We start from the raw sequence: 15,324 nt of genomic DNA, 5'->3' as shown, positions 1-15,324 counted from the left end.
ACCAAGGTCACTACCCATTTCCGTCCCTACCTTTTTCAGAAGTTGCTATAATGAGGAATTATTTGTCACTCACGATAGTAAAAATATCCATATTGAATTAAAAAAATAATCATCCGCTTACACAGATATACTGATGAAATAAAATCGACACTCATTGATTTGGACGAATATTCATTAATTTATTAATTTATCTTGACCTTCCCGAAAACGGCTCTTTAAAGGTCTTTGTATCGGGGAAATCAAAAGATAACGTAGAAGGATCGCAAACACCTGAGCGATGTTGTCACATGTCCTGGATGGGGGTAATATACTCAGGCTATAATCGGCCTTCGGATAAGCAATGCGAGAAATTTACCCCACCACCGCCACCACCGAAGTCAGCAAAAATATTCGACCGTGACAGGATTCGAACCTGCAATCTTCGGATCCGAAGTCCGACGCCTTATCCGTTAGGCCACACGGTCGCACGGGCTCAGAGGGTTTCACGCCGGTCTATGAAAAGATGAAGTCGAGTATTGATTCCCTCTAGTTCTCATATTTATTCTTAGATTTGATTCAGCTTCTTTGAATATATGTCTTGAAGAATTTTAAAAGCAAATTTTTACCAAAGTTTCCGTATATGCAAATACCTTCATCAGGCCTATGAATGAATATACCAATCATTTGAAATATACCAACACGCTGGAAAAAAAATTGATTAGAAATTCTTCATAACATATGCTCCAAGACATTGGATCTACACTAAACAAGGCGGTCATGAGAAGGAAAAAAAATACTCAATTATTCTTAGTTCAATTGAATGAAACTGAAATTATTATAACAAGAGGAAAGAATAAGTAAGTAAAAAGTGCCCAGCTGTTTTCGCAAACGAAGAGGGATTATTCCAACACGGCAGAGAGGGTGTAGGGGGTTTAGGAAATACTGATGGGACCGGCGAGGGTGTTGGCTGGATGCTGCCCAAGAGAGGGTGAGAAACGTGGTTTTTGACCGCCAGGGATGGATTCACCCCCTGAGGGTGGGATAGGGGTGGGGGATAGGTGGCGTAGCAAATGAAGAGTTAAACCATTGGTGGCTGTGGTGGGTGGCCCACGATCGATACCAATTATTCTCCAAAGCAAACATATGCATTGCGAGGGTTCGGTGGCGAAGAGGGGTTAGGACGAGTTTGGGTTGATCCAAGGGAAACAGGATTCGGGAGCGAATATGGCTGCGAAAAAAATGAACTGAAGCCAGGAAAAAAATAAGCTACTCCAAGTGGAAAACTAGCCATCTAATTAATAAATAATTATCGGGTGTCTAGCAGAGAGGGAAACTTTTTTGCTGAAGTTTCAATGGAACAGGCTTCCATTGGTGCCATATCTGTCTCCTCCTCTCAGTTATTTTTGGAATTATTATTTTTATTATTATTATACATTGCTGCAAGTAGGCTATTGCCTGGTGGCAGCATTAGATGTACATGAATAACAAATGTGTACATACCAAGTCTATCTAAGACAAAGTTTAGAATCAGAATAGACACCCATGGTAAGAATAATACACTAATTCTTATCTCATACAACTAAGAATTTAACATTGTCCCAATAAATCAATTTCAAACAATCCATTAAATACATTAATTCCACTATAATACAACTAAAAATGAACATTGACCCAATTTCACACTCTTTCTTTTAAGCCACTATGTAATTAATCAATAAGTGATGCACACTTCTCCCTAAAAATTTTCGCATTTGCAGAGAAGATCTTAAAAATAACCTCAGGTAGGTCGTTCCACTCCTTTATTCCTCTATGTAGGAAGGATTTTTTCAAAATTAACGGCTTTCATCCCTTGTGTGGTCTCTAAAGCACTCATGTATTGGGATGGTCTGCTTAGAGAAGCGAATGAAATCAGGCTGTAGAAGTACAACTCAAGTCGTAACTCTAGCTTTATAACAAGCAGGGAACTCTGTAATCCATTACTGCTCTGAGGACGATTGAAGAGTATTCTGCCAAAAAGTTTCTCACCCGGCTAGAAAACCGAGAATTATTTGTTAGCATAGTTCGCCTAGAAAAAGCGAAATCTTATATTATCCATTTTATGCCTTCATGGCCAATCAAATTCATTATGTCAGATATCAGGGCTGAGCGAGTCATCAAGTTTTCCGAAATAAGTTGACCGAAAATATACCGATTCAAAAATTGTGGCATTAAAATCTCATCCCTGCACGAGTGAAATTTTTAGTCATTTAGTGAAAGTTAAATCTAGTTCTCACTTAAATATTTCACACAATCCATATTTTTAAGTAGTATTTTTCTTGAAAGCGATCAATTTAATTATATTTCAATATTTATACTAGATGTTTCTCTAGTCCTAAAATTTAAAGTTGATTAGTGTTTCGTATAGTAGGTCTTTAAGAATTAAAAGCAGACTTTTTGGTCAACGTTTCAGTATATTTTTTCACCTTCTTCAGGGCTGTGAATGAATATTATTGCATTAACTTGATTCTGAAAGGCATGAACGGTCATTACAATTTTTTGCAATGACAAGATAAAAATGAATAAGAATTAAATTGAAAAATTAATTAAAAAGAATAGACAAGTATTTTGACATACATTTTTTTGCTATTATTATTATTATGGTAATAGTATTTTAATTAATTTTCACTAAGCTAATAAAGATCATAGATACCCATCAATTTCAATTTATTAAATTAAAATAAAATTCACTAAAATTGCCAATGTCTGACCTTTTAGCACAACTGTTTAAATCAGTTTCTGAAGAAAATATTAACTTCCGTCAATCATATATATTATTTAGGCTTCAAAACTAAAAAGAAAACGTTTAAAATAGCTGGGCGACATATTTAGAATGGACAACACCAGCATGTTGAAGATTTTTAATGTTAGACCCATCGGTAGAAGGCCTCTAAGAAGACCAAGACTGCGGTGGAGATACCACTCACTAACTGTTGTAAGAAGAGAAGAAATATAAATAATGGTAGACATATTGGGTCTGTGGCGAGGCCAGTAACTATCATGGGCTTACACGGCTACGGATGTAAGCAAGCATAAACATTTAACCGTGATAAAAAGTAACGGAATGCTGGAGTCACACCCCGCGGGACCGGGTTATAATCCCGTCGGTAGTAGACAAATTTCTGAGTATACCCGATCCCTGTTTGAAAATTTTGTGGCGGACCATTAACATACAGCGTTCAGTCCACCGGATGGGGTGTTAATTCGTGGTTCCTCCGGCGCGTTTAGCTTTGCAGACGCCGGTTTTCTCTCCGTTCCTCCTCTAGAGTCTTCCCTATGCAGTAAATGACTTTAATTCGTCCACTCCAAATACCACGGAAGTTACGGAATTGAAGAAGTTTCGCCACAGAAACATACTCGATTAAAATATCCATCGAAACCTTTCTCATATTGTTTTACCTTTTCATAATTATTTTACATATGACATGAATCAAGTGATAAACCAAATAATCGTCTAAATATACAAAAAAGTGGATGAATACGTAATAAAATTAATATTCTCTGCAATTCTGCTGCTCGAAATTATTAATTTTATAGCAAAGTCATATTTTGTCCTTCGATTACATCATTTCTATCCTTATAAAACCAAATATCACGTACCGAAGCGACTGATTTTATTTTTGCAAAATAATTTTATTTTAGATGACAAATATGACTATTCCTGTTAATCCAATTTTATTTATAACATCAATTCTTTTACTCGACACCCCAGAAGAGCTTATGGCGATTTCTAAAGAAAATGTTAACATACGTATCTCTGATCTGTCGTTTTACATTTTAAACGCAAACCTTCTCGAGTACGGAAACGCCATCTTCATAGAGTCTCTCTCAACAATGTGCCTTTGCTAACTCTGGTTCTGTAGGCTAAAATGTCCATAGTAGAGGACGTTATGGCTTATTTTATTTTTTCTCCGGTTTGCCATTTTATGCTTTGGAATTTCTTATAACACATATAGATCGTTCTATAGCCCTGAATGGAATCAATGCCAATAATTTTTGCATATTAAAATAGTTCTTGGAGTGTAGGTCAATGTATGTTATGCAAAAAAGTTTTAGCCAACAATTCTGTTTATTTTAAACTATCATCAGGGTTTAATTTTGTACATCTTTATTGATAAATTAAAGACAAATTAAGATTAATTAAATGATATCAATAAATGTGTACAAAGTTAAGCCCTGATGATCGTTTAAAATAAACAGAAACGTTAACTAAAACTTTTTCGCATAACATACATTGACCTACACTCCAAGAAATATTTTAATATGAATTAAACGAGGTCAAGATAAGGAAAAAAATAATTAATAATTTTTGTTTGGGCGTAAAAACATAGAGAACTTTGGACCTTAAAGAGAGATATTTAATATTTTCAGCGTTTATGTTTGAAAATTCAGTACAGTAGAGAACACATTTATTGATTTAACTATAGGAGGCAAGGGATATATCAGGATATTGATAAAAATTGGGTTTCTCGCTGGAATCTCTTTGATCACAAAAAACACGAAAGATGAGCATCGGAGCCTGAGGCCTCGTCTGCGGCCACCCCTGGCCTTTCTCCGGAAGGGACAAGGGAGCGTCCTCGCCGTGCGGCCGAAGAGATCCAGGGCCGGCCAATCAGGCGGCGGCGTCCTCTGCCGAGGCTATCGCAATCCGCTTGTGCGGTCAAGTGGTGATGTGGGCGGATGCGAAAGGCGGTTTCGGGTCCGAAGGGCTGCGAACTCACGAGGGGCAAAAGGAGAATATCTCGTTTGGATGGAGTGAGTCAGAATGGAAGGGGGTTAATCAGGAGAGATTTCAGAGGGAGAGAGTTGGGGGAGAAGGGTTGTCTAGGAGACGGACTGGAATTGAAGGATGGTCGGGTGAAGGAGGGAAGAGGAAGTACACGACGGAATGAATTAAGAGGAGGCATCAAGAAAAGCCGGTCTCAGAATAGGGTAGCTTCCTTCATCAAAGAAATCGAAAGGTATTGATTGCGATTCGTTACCCACCATTAGTGTATTCATAATATACACATTATTTGGTTTTAGAAATGCCGGTTTAGACGAATGCCAATGGTCAATTTTAACCACATTTGAAAAAGTCCATCTTGGCGCCCATGCGATGCCACTCCACGTGACGTCACAGGGACCTAGTTTCTGTACGAGTAGATAGGAGTATTATATCGTCTGAGATTACCAATGCATGCATGTGGCACAGAGCTCAGGGAAACATGTCTTAATAATCACCAATTAAAACTGCCTAAGGTCGGGTAGTTTCCTTCGTTTGATAGGGTATTAATAATCCTTATTTAAGCCAAGTGCTACCTGATAGCAGGGTACTCTGCTGCCTGCTAGCAGCCTGCATGGTATCAGCGCTCAGAGCCTCACCCCAAGGTCATGTCACACTGCAACAGGAGGAACCTGAATGACGTCACGCGGAGTTTTCCCAGCATTCATACTTAGCCGTCGCGTTTTCGCGCGCTTGAAAATGTTCACTTTTCAATTAATCGCGAAAAATAGATATCGTCATTAAAAAATCTAAAAGCGTTAAATACGTACTCCAGGAGTAATAATCTTTCCATTTAGGCAATAAAAAAATAATAGGAAACCACCCTATTCAATCCAACTTTGCAGTGCTATAGTCCATCGTCAGCTGTTTTCGAATCTCCCCCATGTGGGGTACACAACCAATAGTTCAAACACTTACTATCGTCTCCACGCCCGCCGCTAAGCAGCCATCGTGAGAGTACGGAGGCATCAGTTATCACCAATGCTTGGAAACGTTAATCACCCGCAACACAGAAGAGTGCATCTTCATAAGGCTATAATCCGGCCCATTATTTCATACGCAGCACCAGCATGGATTGGTGTTGCAAGCAAATCTGCTCGGCATATCCTGGAAGTAGCAGAGAGAAAATCGCTTCGAGTTGCCCTTTGTCTCGGATGGACACCGCATAATGACGCCCTATGGCCGTTTGCGCGGATGGAGCCGCTGGAGGAGACTCTTCGTTCCCAGACGAAGAAATTTTTCCAGGAGGTCGCGGAATCAAAGTTTCCGGAGCTGCGACGGATAGCAGAATTCCCTGTCCGGCCCTGGGACAAATACAGAAGACCCTGCGCCGGAACCGGCCAAACCGAAGATGTTCTTCCGAAGGAACAAAAGAACGCGGTCCTGTAACGGGATTTACGGCCTCAACACAGGAGGCTTTTACAGGGAATAAGTCCCTTGGCAATGTGGAACCCGAAGCGAATCATAATCTGAAGAGCCCAGGAGTGCTGAGCAGAATGATACCAATATAAGATTGGTATGAAGATTAGTATGCAGCAGAAGAGAAGAAGTCAAGACTAACATTAAAATAGGGAAGCAAAACCTGATGGAGGTAGATGAATTAGGTTATTTGGGAAGCAAGATAACTAGTGACGGGGGAAATAAGAAAGAAATTGTCGGCAGAATAGCCCAGGCGAAGAGAGAATTCCACCAAAAGAGAGACCTACTTACAGCGGGAAACTTAAATATGGAAGTAAAGAAACAATTTATAAGAACCTACGTTTGGAGTATGCCCCTATACGGAAGTGAGGCATGGACAATGACCGCTGCGGAGAAAGCAAGGATAGAGGCCTTCGAAATGTGGTGCTACAGAAGAATGATAAAAATCAAATGGATCGACCGAGTTAGTAACGAGGAAGTCCTAAGAAGTAGGAGAGAAGAGAAGCCTCATGAAAACCTTGACAAGAAGACGGAACAACCTTATAGGCCACATCTTGAGACATGATGGCCTGATTAAGACAATCGTCGAGGGACAAGTGGAAGGCAAGAACGGAAAAGGTAGGCCTCGAACAAAATATATGGAACAAGTAAAGAAGGATGTGAAAGAGAAGAAGTACGTAGGTGTGAAAAGATTAGCTGATAGGAGAACTGAGTGGAGAGCTGCGTCAAACCAATCCTAGGATTGTTGACCAGTGATGATGATGATGAAGTACCACGCGTCACTACCGTCTCCTTATATCCCCTACTGTATGGTTGGTGACGCAAGTGCAAAAGGGCTGATAAATACTTTTGGAAAAGAACCGTTGAAATACAGATAAGGCTAGCCTGGGAGGGAAATGTCTCCTCCTCCGGAGTTACTCAACTGTATACAGGTCATCTATAACCAGAGGCTCCCGAAAAGCACGATGTTGATAAAATTTTCTTTTACCTCTCCCAGAAAGAGAACTATCAATTCTTATCTCTGTGACGTACAGCTTCCTGTTAAGACTTACCTTTCCTAATCCGCAGAGTGCAAAATTTTCAACTAATAAAGCAATCCTATTCTTAAAATTAGGCTTAAATAGTAAGAATATGAGTCAATAATATCACTTTGCAACTTATGAGCAAACCAAGTACCTACATGTGTATCGCAAAAATGCTTCGTGTTGCGATACGGAAATAACATTATTGAAAGCAGGCTTCCGAGTAAAAAAAAAAGAAATGAATTGACCATGAGCGATTTTCTTCGAACCCAAGTGCACAGCAATGGTGCATTATTTCACTAATCGCACGGAAGCTACGTTAAACAATCCCATTTTACAACTGAGACGCTCGATATATGTTATGACCGAAGTACCCACTACGAATATTACAATAGATGATCCTTAAGTCGGCCTCAAAATGTGTTTTCAGTCACCGTGCATTTAAATGGGTTTACAGAAGTCGCCACTCGTGTCGCTGACGGACAAATTGATCCAAGTTTCACGGGGAAATAAGGTATGATTAGGGGTGTCCATCGAAATTTACTTTCATGATGATATTATTTATCCAATTCATAACTTTTCAATGGTATTCCTCAAAATTACAAGCATTGTACTACAAAATATCAGAAAAAATTGGATCGCATTGCACTCATCACCGCGCCACGGACATTTTTGAAACCGATTGAAGTGCGACGGAAGTGACAACAGATATCAGCCTTCTTTGCGATGGAATTGGGCCTCCTCTATGCAGTCCTCTTGTTCCCTACCCTCCACCAATCCTTACCCCAAGTGCTTTCTATCGACCGGTCATAATTTGTCTCGTTCATCGTCAAATAGACTCGTGCACTTTCTTTTATATTGCCGTCTGTGATGCAAAAATCAATGCGATCCGTTTTTCAATTTGGCACCTGCTTTCCGAGCTATCCGAAGCGAAAAACCAACGGATTGAATCCGTTTGCAAATGTGATGCTGACGTCACCAACTCTTATCGTGCTGGTAACAACGCCTCAGCTGCTCCTCGTCTCGTGTGACTCGTTGTTTTTAAAACACTTGCCAGCGACTCCTTCCTTCATTTCCATTTTCTCTCTGAACGAGTCAATGTTTTGAAACTCTAACGACGTCACCATATCATGAAAATTGGGTGGCAAATAAATTTTTATCTTTAGTTTCTACATCTAAATAATTCCCCGCAACTGCCTCTAGAAGCAAATGGCGGGGATCTGAGGACACCAGCCGTTACTAGAAAAAAAAAGAAACACAGCAAGTTGGAGATACTTGACTGCCGATTTACACTTAGGGTTTATTAAAGCCCTTTATTCTTCGGGAGAAAAACGAATCTAACTATCCGGCAGGAAAAATATCTTCATCGAACCTGGAAATGTTACAGGGTGGTCCTAAGATACAAGCGAGAATAGTTTGGCATGAATGCATGAGAAGAATAAAGTTTGGTGAAGCGTAAATCTAAAAAAAATATAATTAATGATGAAATGTTCTCTTCCCTCACCATGCAATGGTTGTCTTGCTGATGTAGCCATGACTTCCAAAAAACTCTGTCTTCAGCCCTCCTCTTCATACGTTCATTTGTTACTTTATAGGAGATCCATCCCATTTCTATCGTAAATTCTTTAAGTATCGATCATTTCAATTTACTGGTAAATTCCCTGTATTTTGCCAAGAATTTTTTCTTCTGAAATATTCTGAAGCTATACTTGGATGATTCTCCGCTAATATTTGCATTTCTTATTTATTTTTAGGCAATAGCTTTTTCTTATGTTTTTAAGGCAATTTTTAAATATTTGGATCTAAGAATTTCAAATTTTAACAAAGAAATAATGATATTGCTGGTGGCAATATGAGGAGTGAGACTGGATGAATAAAATTATAAAGTTTATTTGTGCCGTGGGTTTCCCCATAAGAGCAAATAAAACAATAATACTTTCCATTCGAGTAATAAAGATAAAAATATACCTGGCATAAGTCTCTTGGCAATAGGAAGCAAATATATAACACCAAAGTAAAATAACACCGAGTGCATAATACGATGATACGAAAATAATCAGGAGGAAGTGAAAGATAAAACAAAAATTTACCGGAAAATTGCAAATGATATCCCATTCAAGTAAATTTAATTTACTAGAGTGACTTAAAATTGACGGTTGTCAAAAGATTGAAATGAGAGATAATCCATGCACGTTGGAATAAACCGACCTTGTTTATTATCGAGGGAGTTCGTATTAAATAAAATGCTTAATGATGTCTCCATGCTTCTGGGTTTCACCGCGTGGATTTTCTTCGCGACGACAGTTTCTCCGGTATTCCAACTTCGTCAACGGCCAATTCCAACGGCGTCTTCAGGTCGATGTCGGGATTCAATTTTTGGTGACTTATTTAGTGCATTCTTGGCGCCAATTTTTCATGCTGAATCCTGATTGGTCCACCTTTTTTTTCCTCGTATGACCCTCTTCCACGAGTTGTGGAAGCCGCGCGTTTTTTTCACGAGCCGTGGAAAATTAATGCGATATATAAGTCACCAAAAATTGAATTCCGACATCGACCTGAAGAAGCTGGTTGGAATACCGGAGAAACTGTCGTCGCAAAGAAAAATCCACGCGGTGAAACCCGGAAGCATGGAGACATCATCTAGACAACGCCGCGGAAAACTACGCATCAATATGCATAATATAGTTTATTTCTTTGAAAATAAGTAGAGAAAATGATTTCTTTCAAGATGAAGACAGGGAATTTTTGAGATTACAGCCAGGGATAATAAAATATTTAAGATAAGTTTTTGTCCGAGGTATAGGGCGTATGAGGTGATATGGGGTTAATCAGAGACATTAAGAGATTTCAGATGGGCTAGGGGTGAAGGGGTTTGCTAGGAGGAGTCGGTTGAAGGAGGGAAGAGGCCTATTAGACAAGGGGAATGAATTAAGGCAGCAAGTGATTGCCCCTTGATTGAGCCTCGCTCCGAGATCAGATGAGTGATCACAGGGAAGGTCCAGCGTCTGCGTTGGGGTTTGGGGTGGTTGCTAAGCGACGCTGTGGTCCACGGGGAAGGAGGAGGAAGATGCAGACGTCTGAGTGGAGATCCCTCGGCGAGCCAACGCCGCAGTTAAGTTTATTAAGAGCACGCCCGATCGCTCTTTCTCCTACATCCTTTTTTTCCGCAGGTTTTCGAGATTCAATCAGTCTGAAAGCATTTTTTAAATGCCCCGAGGATGCCGATGGAGTAATTTCAAAACGCCTAATTTGTCTTCTTTCTCCTCATCTCCCCCCACTTATTCCTTGATCGCCACAACGAGATCGCCTCAATTGTTTTCACCAGACGATATCCTCAGACTGACCACGAAAACTTTTTGTTTTGATTGCGGAAAAATGCAATATTATGCAGCCAAATACACAGATGACCTGTCTGACTGCATTCAAAATGGCTCCATTTATGTCTGCATGGAATGAAATATGATGATAGCCCTCATCTCTCATGAAACACTTTTTTATTCTCATCGCAAGCTCAACTTTTCACCACATTTTACTCTCAAGAATTAAAGAAGACTGCCTTCATACGGAAGGATATAAAATAATTTGCTTCCAGTCATTAATGAAAACTTTCCTCCTCAATTTCTATTTCAGCAAGGTGGTTTCCCATTATTTTTTTATTACCTAACTCGAAAGATTATTACTCCTGGAGTACATATTTCACGTTTTTAGATTTTTAAGTAACGATGTCTATTTTTGGCGATTAAATGAAAAGTGAAAATTTTCAAGCGCGCGAAAACGCGACGACTAAGTATGAATGCTGGGAACACTCCGTGTGACGTCGTTCTGGCTCCCGCTGCCGCAAGTGAGGTGACCTTAGGGCGAGGCCCTGAGCGCTGATACGACACAGGATGCTAGCAAGTAGCAGAGTACCCTGCTAGCAGGTAGCGCTTGGCTTAAATAAGGATTATAAATACGTTATCAAACGAAGGAAACTTTCGGACAATAGGCAGTTTTAATAGGTGATTATTAAGAGACGATTCCCAGAGCTCTGTGCCTCATGCATGCATTGGTAATCTCAGACAATGTAAAACTCCTATGTACTCGTATAGAAACTAGGTCCCTGTGACGACACGTGGAGTGGCATCGCATCGGCGCCAATCTGGCCTTTTTCACAGACGGGTAAAATAGACCATTGCCATTCGTCTAAACAGGGAATTATAAAACCAAATAATTTGTATATTATGAACACACTAATGGTGGGTAACGAATCGCAATGAATGCCTTTCGTTTTCTTAGATGAAGGAAACTACCCTATTGGAGAGAGGCTTGGACGTTGACAGCAGCAGAGAAGTCAAGAGTGTAAGCATTTTAAATGTGGTGCTGCCGAAGAATGATGAAGATAAAATGAATCGACATTGTAAGTAACGAGGTAGTACTAAGAAAAGTGGGAGAAAAGAGGAGTCTTCTAAACACCTTAAGGAGAAGACTGGAAAACTTAGTTGGCCACATTATGAGGCATTATGGTCGAATGAAAACAATCGTAGAAGGACAGGTGGAAGGGAATAAGAGTAAGGTACGGCCCCTAATGAGTTACATAGGACAGGTTATAAAGGATGTAAAAGAGAAGAAATACGTCGCTATGAAAAAGCTATCGGATAGGGGAGCGGGATGAAGAGTTGCGTCAAACTAATCTTACGATTATTAGCTAATAATGATGATGACAACTGCCTTACAGATCAAGAGTCGTAGCATAATGGACCCTTCTACATGGAAAGCAATAAATAGATGCCTACCTCAAAAGTCACCAACTACAAGCCATCCTTTCTCCCACCCTCTTCAACCTCTATGTAAATGACCTTCCCTTAATCCCCGGCAATGACGCTGTACTATACGCTGATGATACCACTTTCATAGCCCAAGATTCAAACCCTAGATCAACGGCCGAACTGCTACAGCGCCAAATCAACACCTATGAAGAATGGGCAGACACCTGGAAGCTGACAGCAAATGTGTCCTTATGACATTCAGTCGTAGACCAAAAGCAGACACCGGAAACCCAATGTATTACGGCAACAAAGAAATTAAAATACAGGAAGCAACTAAATTTTTAGGAGTCAAACTCGACAAAAAATTACTTTGGAACCAACAAATCACCAACTCCATAGGGAAGACCAAAGCCGCAGCAGGAGCTCTTGGCCCTCTGTTGCAGAAAAAGTCAAAATTATCTTTGAAAACCAAAGTTGCTCTTAACAAAACCATGCTGAAACCACTTCTGGCATACCATCTCCAGTCTGGCTGATGGCTTCGAAGACACACCTCACAAAAATCCAGAGAACTGAAATCGTCCTCCTAAGAAAAATACTCGGCGCTCCATGGTTCATCAGAAGCAAGGACATACGAAAGGACCTTCACATAACACCTATCCTCCACGATTTGAAAGAAAATTTAACCCATTTCAAGAAATCCCTCAGCCGCACCGGAAATGAAAAAATAGCCAACCTATGGAACTATACACTAAATTCAACCCTTAAATACCGAACTCCTAACTCTGCATTCCTCCCAAATCATATCCCCTCCCCCTAAATAATCACATCAACCGAAACACTAACATAACATAATGAAAAAACCCACCAGAAACTAATATTTCAGAAACACACTGGAGACAGCCAGAAGGCTGGGACTATTAAACAAAAGAAAACAGAAATTCCGGCGAGGCGAGGTCACCAACTACATTCCCAAACAAAATTTATGAGGGGCTTTAGTCAGGGTAGTGGATTTTTTTATTATGCATGACACTTGATTGTTTCTCAGTAATTGTTTTTTTTAAATATTAAATGTAACATATTTACTGTAACGTTAATATAAAATACAGTTAGTTATAAATTCAAGCTTATTCCCTTTAAGCTTAAAATTATCAAAACAAATTTAAAACTTGACATGTTTATAGGGTAAAATTTGTATTTCACTGCATTCGAGGACTTCACATACATTCATGGGAATGGCATGAAACAAGTTTATATGAAATTCCCTCCTCAAAATGAGTAATAGCGAACTAAAACACTTTGGTCCCGGTGATCACAAGAGAGTTTCTCTTTTGCAGGAGTGAGTGCGGAGAATTATGTATTACCCAGACAAATATCAGCATAGATTGAAGCAATAAAAATTAGAAAGAGTGTACTACACGGTTATACCGAGGTTGTGCAGACATACTGAAAGACGTCATATAATGGTAAGGAATGTGGATGTACATCAACCGCGGGCGAAAGAATTATGAGGCTGTAATAGACGATAAAATATGTAGAAAAATATTATCTCTAGGAGCCTCAAGTACCGAGTTCTTTTCGGGATACATGAAAATGCATATTTAAATTCTATAGCCTAGGTTTCCATGGGAATTTTTTGAACACGGAAGAAGCTGGGAGGGCTTTTAAAAGTAAATTACCAGTAAGCAAAAGAATAATGATATGGCATTAATACAGCGTAATTTTCCGACTGGCATTGCATGCAGAAGGCTCTATACATTGGATGAGGAAAGACTGTGGTAACAGCGATTTCGGGCATAATTCCTAAGGGGTTGATGAAGTAGTTACCCACGCAATGAGATTAGTAATAACCACAAAATATTAGCTAAACATCCGTTGCATTTTCGGTTTGGGAGTATCACATACGGATAACTAATCGTATCTGATTTCAGTCTTCGATGGGATGGCAAAACATGGCCTCAAAATGTAATCATCCATACGGTCAAGGCAAAATAATTCTTTTCAAACGCGGAAATATAATTCTTTGCGAAGTGCTTTTAATAACTGCTTCACATATAAAATACAATACGTGTATATCCTCGGCATTGCTCACCTCAAGGCAGTGTTGATAGCATCAAATAGAATCGTGATGTTAGACTTCGGAACCTACGATAGTATAACAATTAAAAAATAAAACAAACTTTGATAAAGGATTTAAAATTTGGATACCGCCCTTATATAAAAAAATATTTGAAGATCTTCAGCAATATTAATTTGAAGCTCTCAAACTTTACCCAAAAATTTGCGACCCATAATTTTATAATAGCTCAGCAATTTCAGTTAGTCGGCCAAACTAATAAGGTTGATTTTTATGCAATATTTATATGCTTTATTTTATGAAATATATGGAGCGTCTTGTGCTGTTTCTCCCCTCCTCCACCAGGAGGATAAATGCTCCTGTCAACTGTTTCAACAGAACTAATGCCATGGAAACAATAGCTTAGGCTAATGCAATTATCCCTTCTGTCAAATATTTCCACCCATAACAGAAAGCATTGATGCGAGCGAGTTCGCAATATTTGCTGAAGATGATGGCAGATCAAATCGTGCAGAATGCACAGCATAACTACTACAGTATCCCTTCTCCACTTTGCATTTCCCAACAAACCAACCCTTCCTGAAAACAAATTTCCCCAATATAAATAGGCGCCGCCTTCAAACTGATACCCTGCATCCAATCCAACCCTCTCTTCCACCCCGTCTGCCAACCCATCCCGACAGCGCAACCCCCTTCAAGCGGCGGGCGATGTGTCAGCGTTCAATAAGGAACGTTTTATTGGGATTAATTTTGCGGATCGCCACTCTAAACGAACTCATCCACTAGTAAGCACCCCCTCGCCCCCCTGAAACTCTATCCCCTTCCCTCATCAACCCCGCAACCCCCTCTTGCCCTGAAACAACCCCCTTCCACCCCCCCCCCCCAAACCCTCTGCTATCCGCGTGGCGCAAATGAAAAATCTCTTGTCTCCCTTCAGTGTACCTCCGCCTACACGCACGCACCCAGTGATCTCGGCGAGGATTAGCGAAGCGCTTTGATCAGCATGTCTGCCGCGACCGCATAACATGTTTCTATGCAACATGCACACACAATTATACATGCGCCTGTCATTATGTCCGCGAGATGGAAAAACATGCCTCCCTACAATCCGTTTTTCGATCCTCGCGCATTCAGCGCAATCACGCGTCATGGCTATAAGTCCATCCATCGATCGATCTGCAACTCATCGCATTTTTTTCCTAACAACCCTCGATTCGTTGCTTTTTTCCTCCTCTTCCACTCGATATTCATCGTGGAGTGGACTCAATTTCACCGCGGACGCAA

At 40.0% G+C, this 15,324-nt stretch overlaps 1 non-coding gene across 1 annotated transcript; it reads right to left on the bottom strand.

The window, feature by feature from the left end:
* Window positions 1-391: 391 nt before the first annotated feature.
* Trnar-ucg lies at window positions 392-464 on the bottom strand. The gene has a single exon. It is a non-coding gene; the product is annotated as a tRNA-Arg (tRNA).
* Between the last annotated feature and the right edge of the window lie 14,860 nt (window positions 465-15,324).

Source organism: Ischnura elegans, chromosome 6, assembly GCF_921293095.1.
Source record: "Ischnura elegans chromosome 6, ioIscEleg1.1, whole genome shotgun sequence".
In the NCBI taxonomy this organism is placed as follows: Eukaryota; Metazoa; Arthropoda; class Insecta; order Odonata; family Coenagrionidae; genus Ischnura; species Ischnura elegans.
This window is presented reverse-complemented; position numbering and strand designations above follow the sequence as displayed.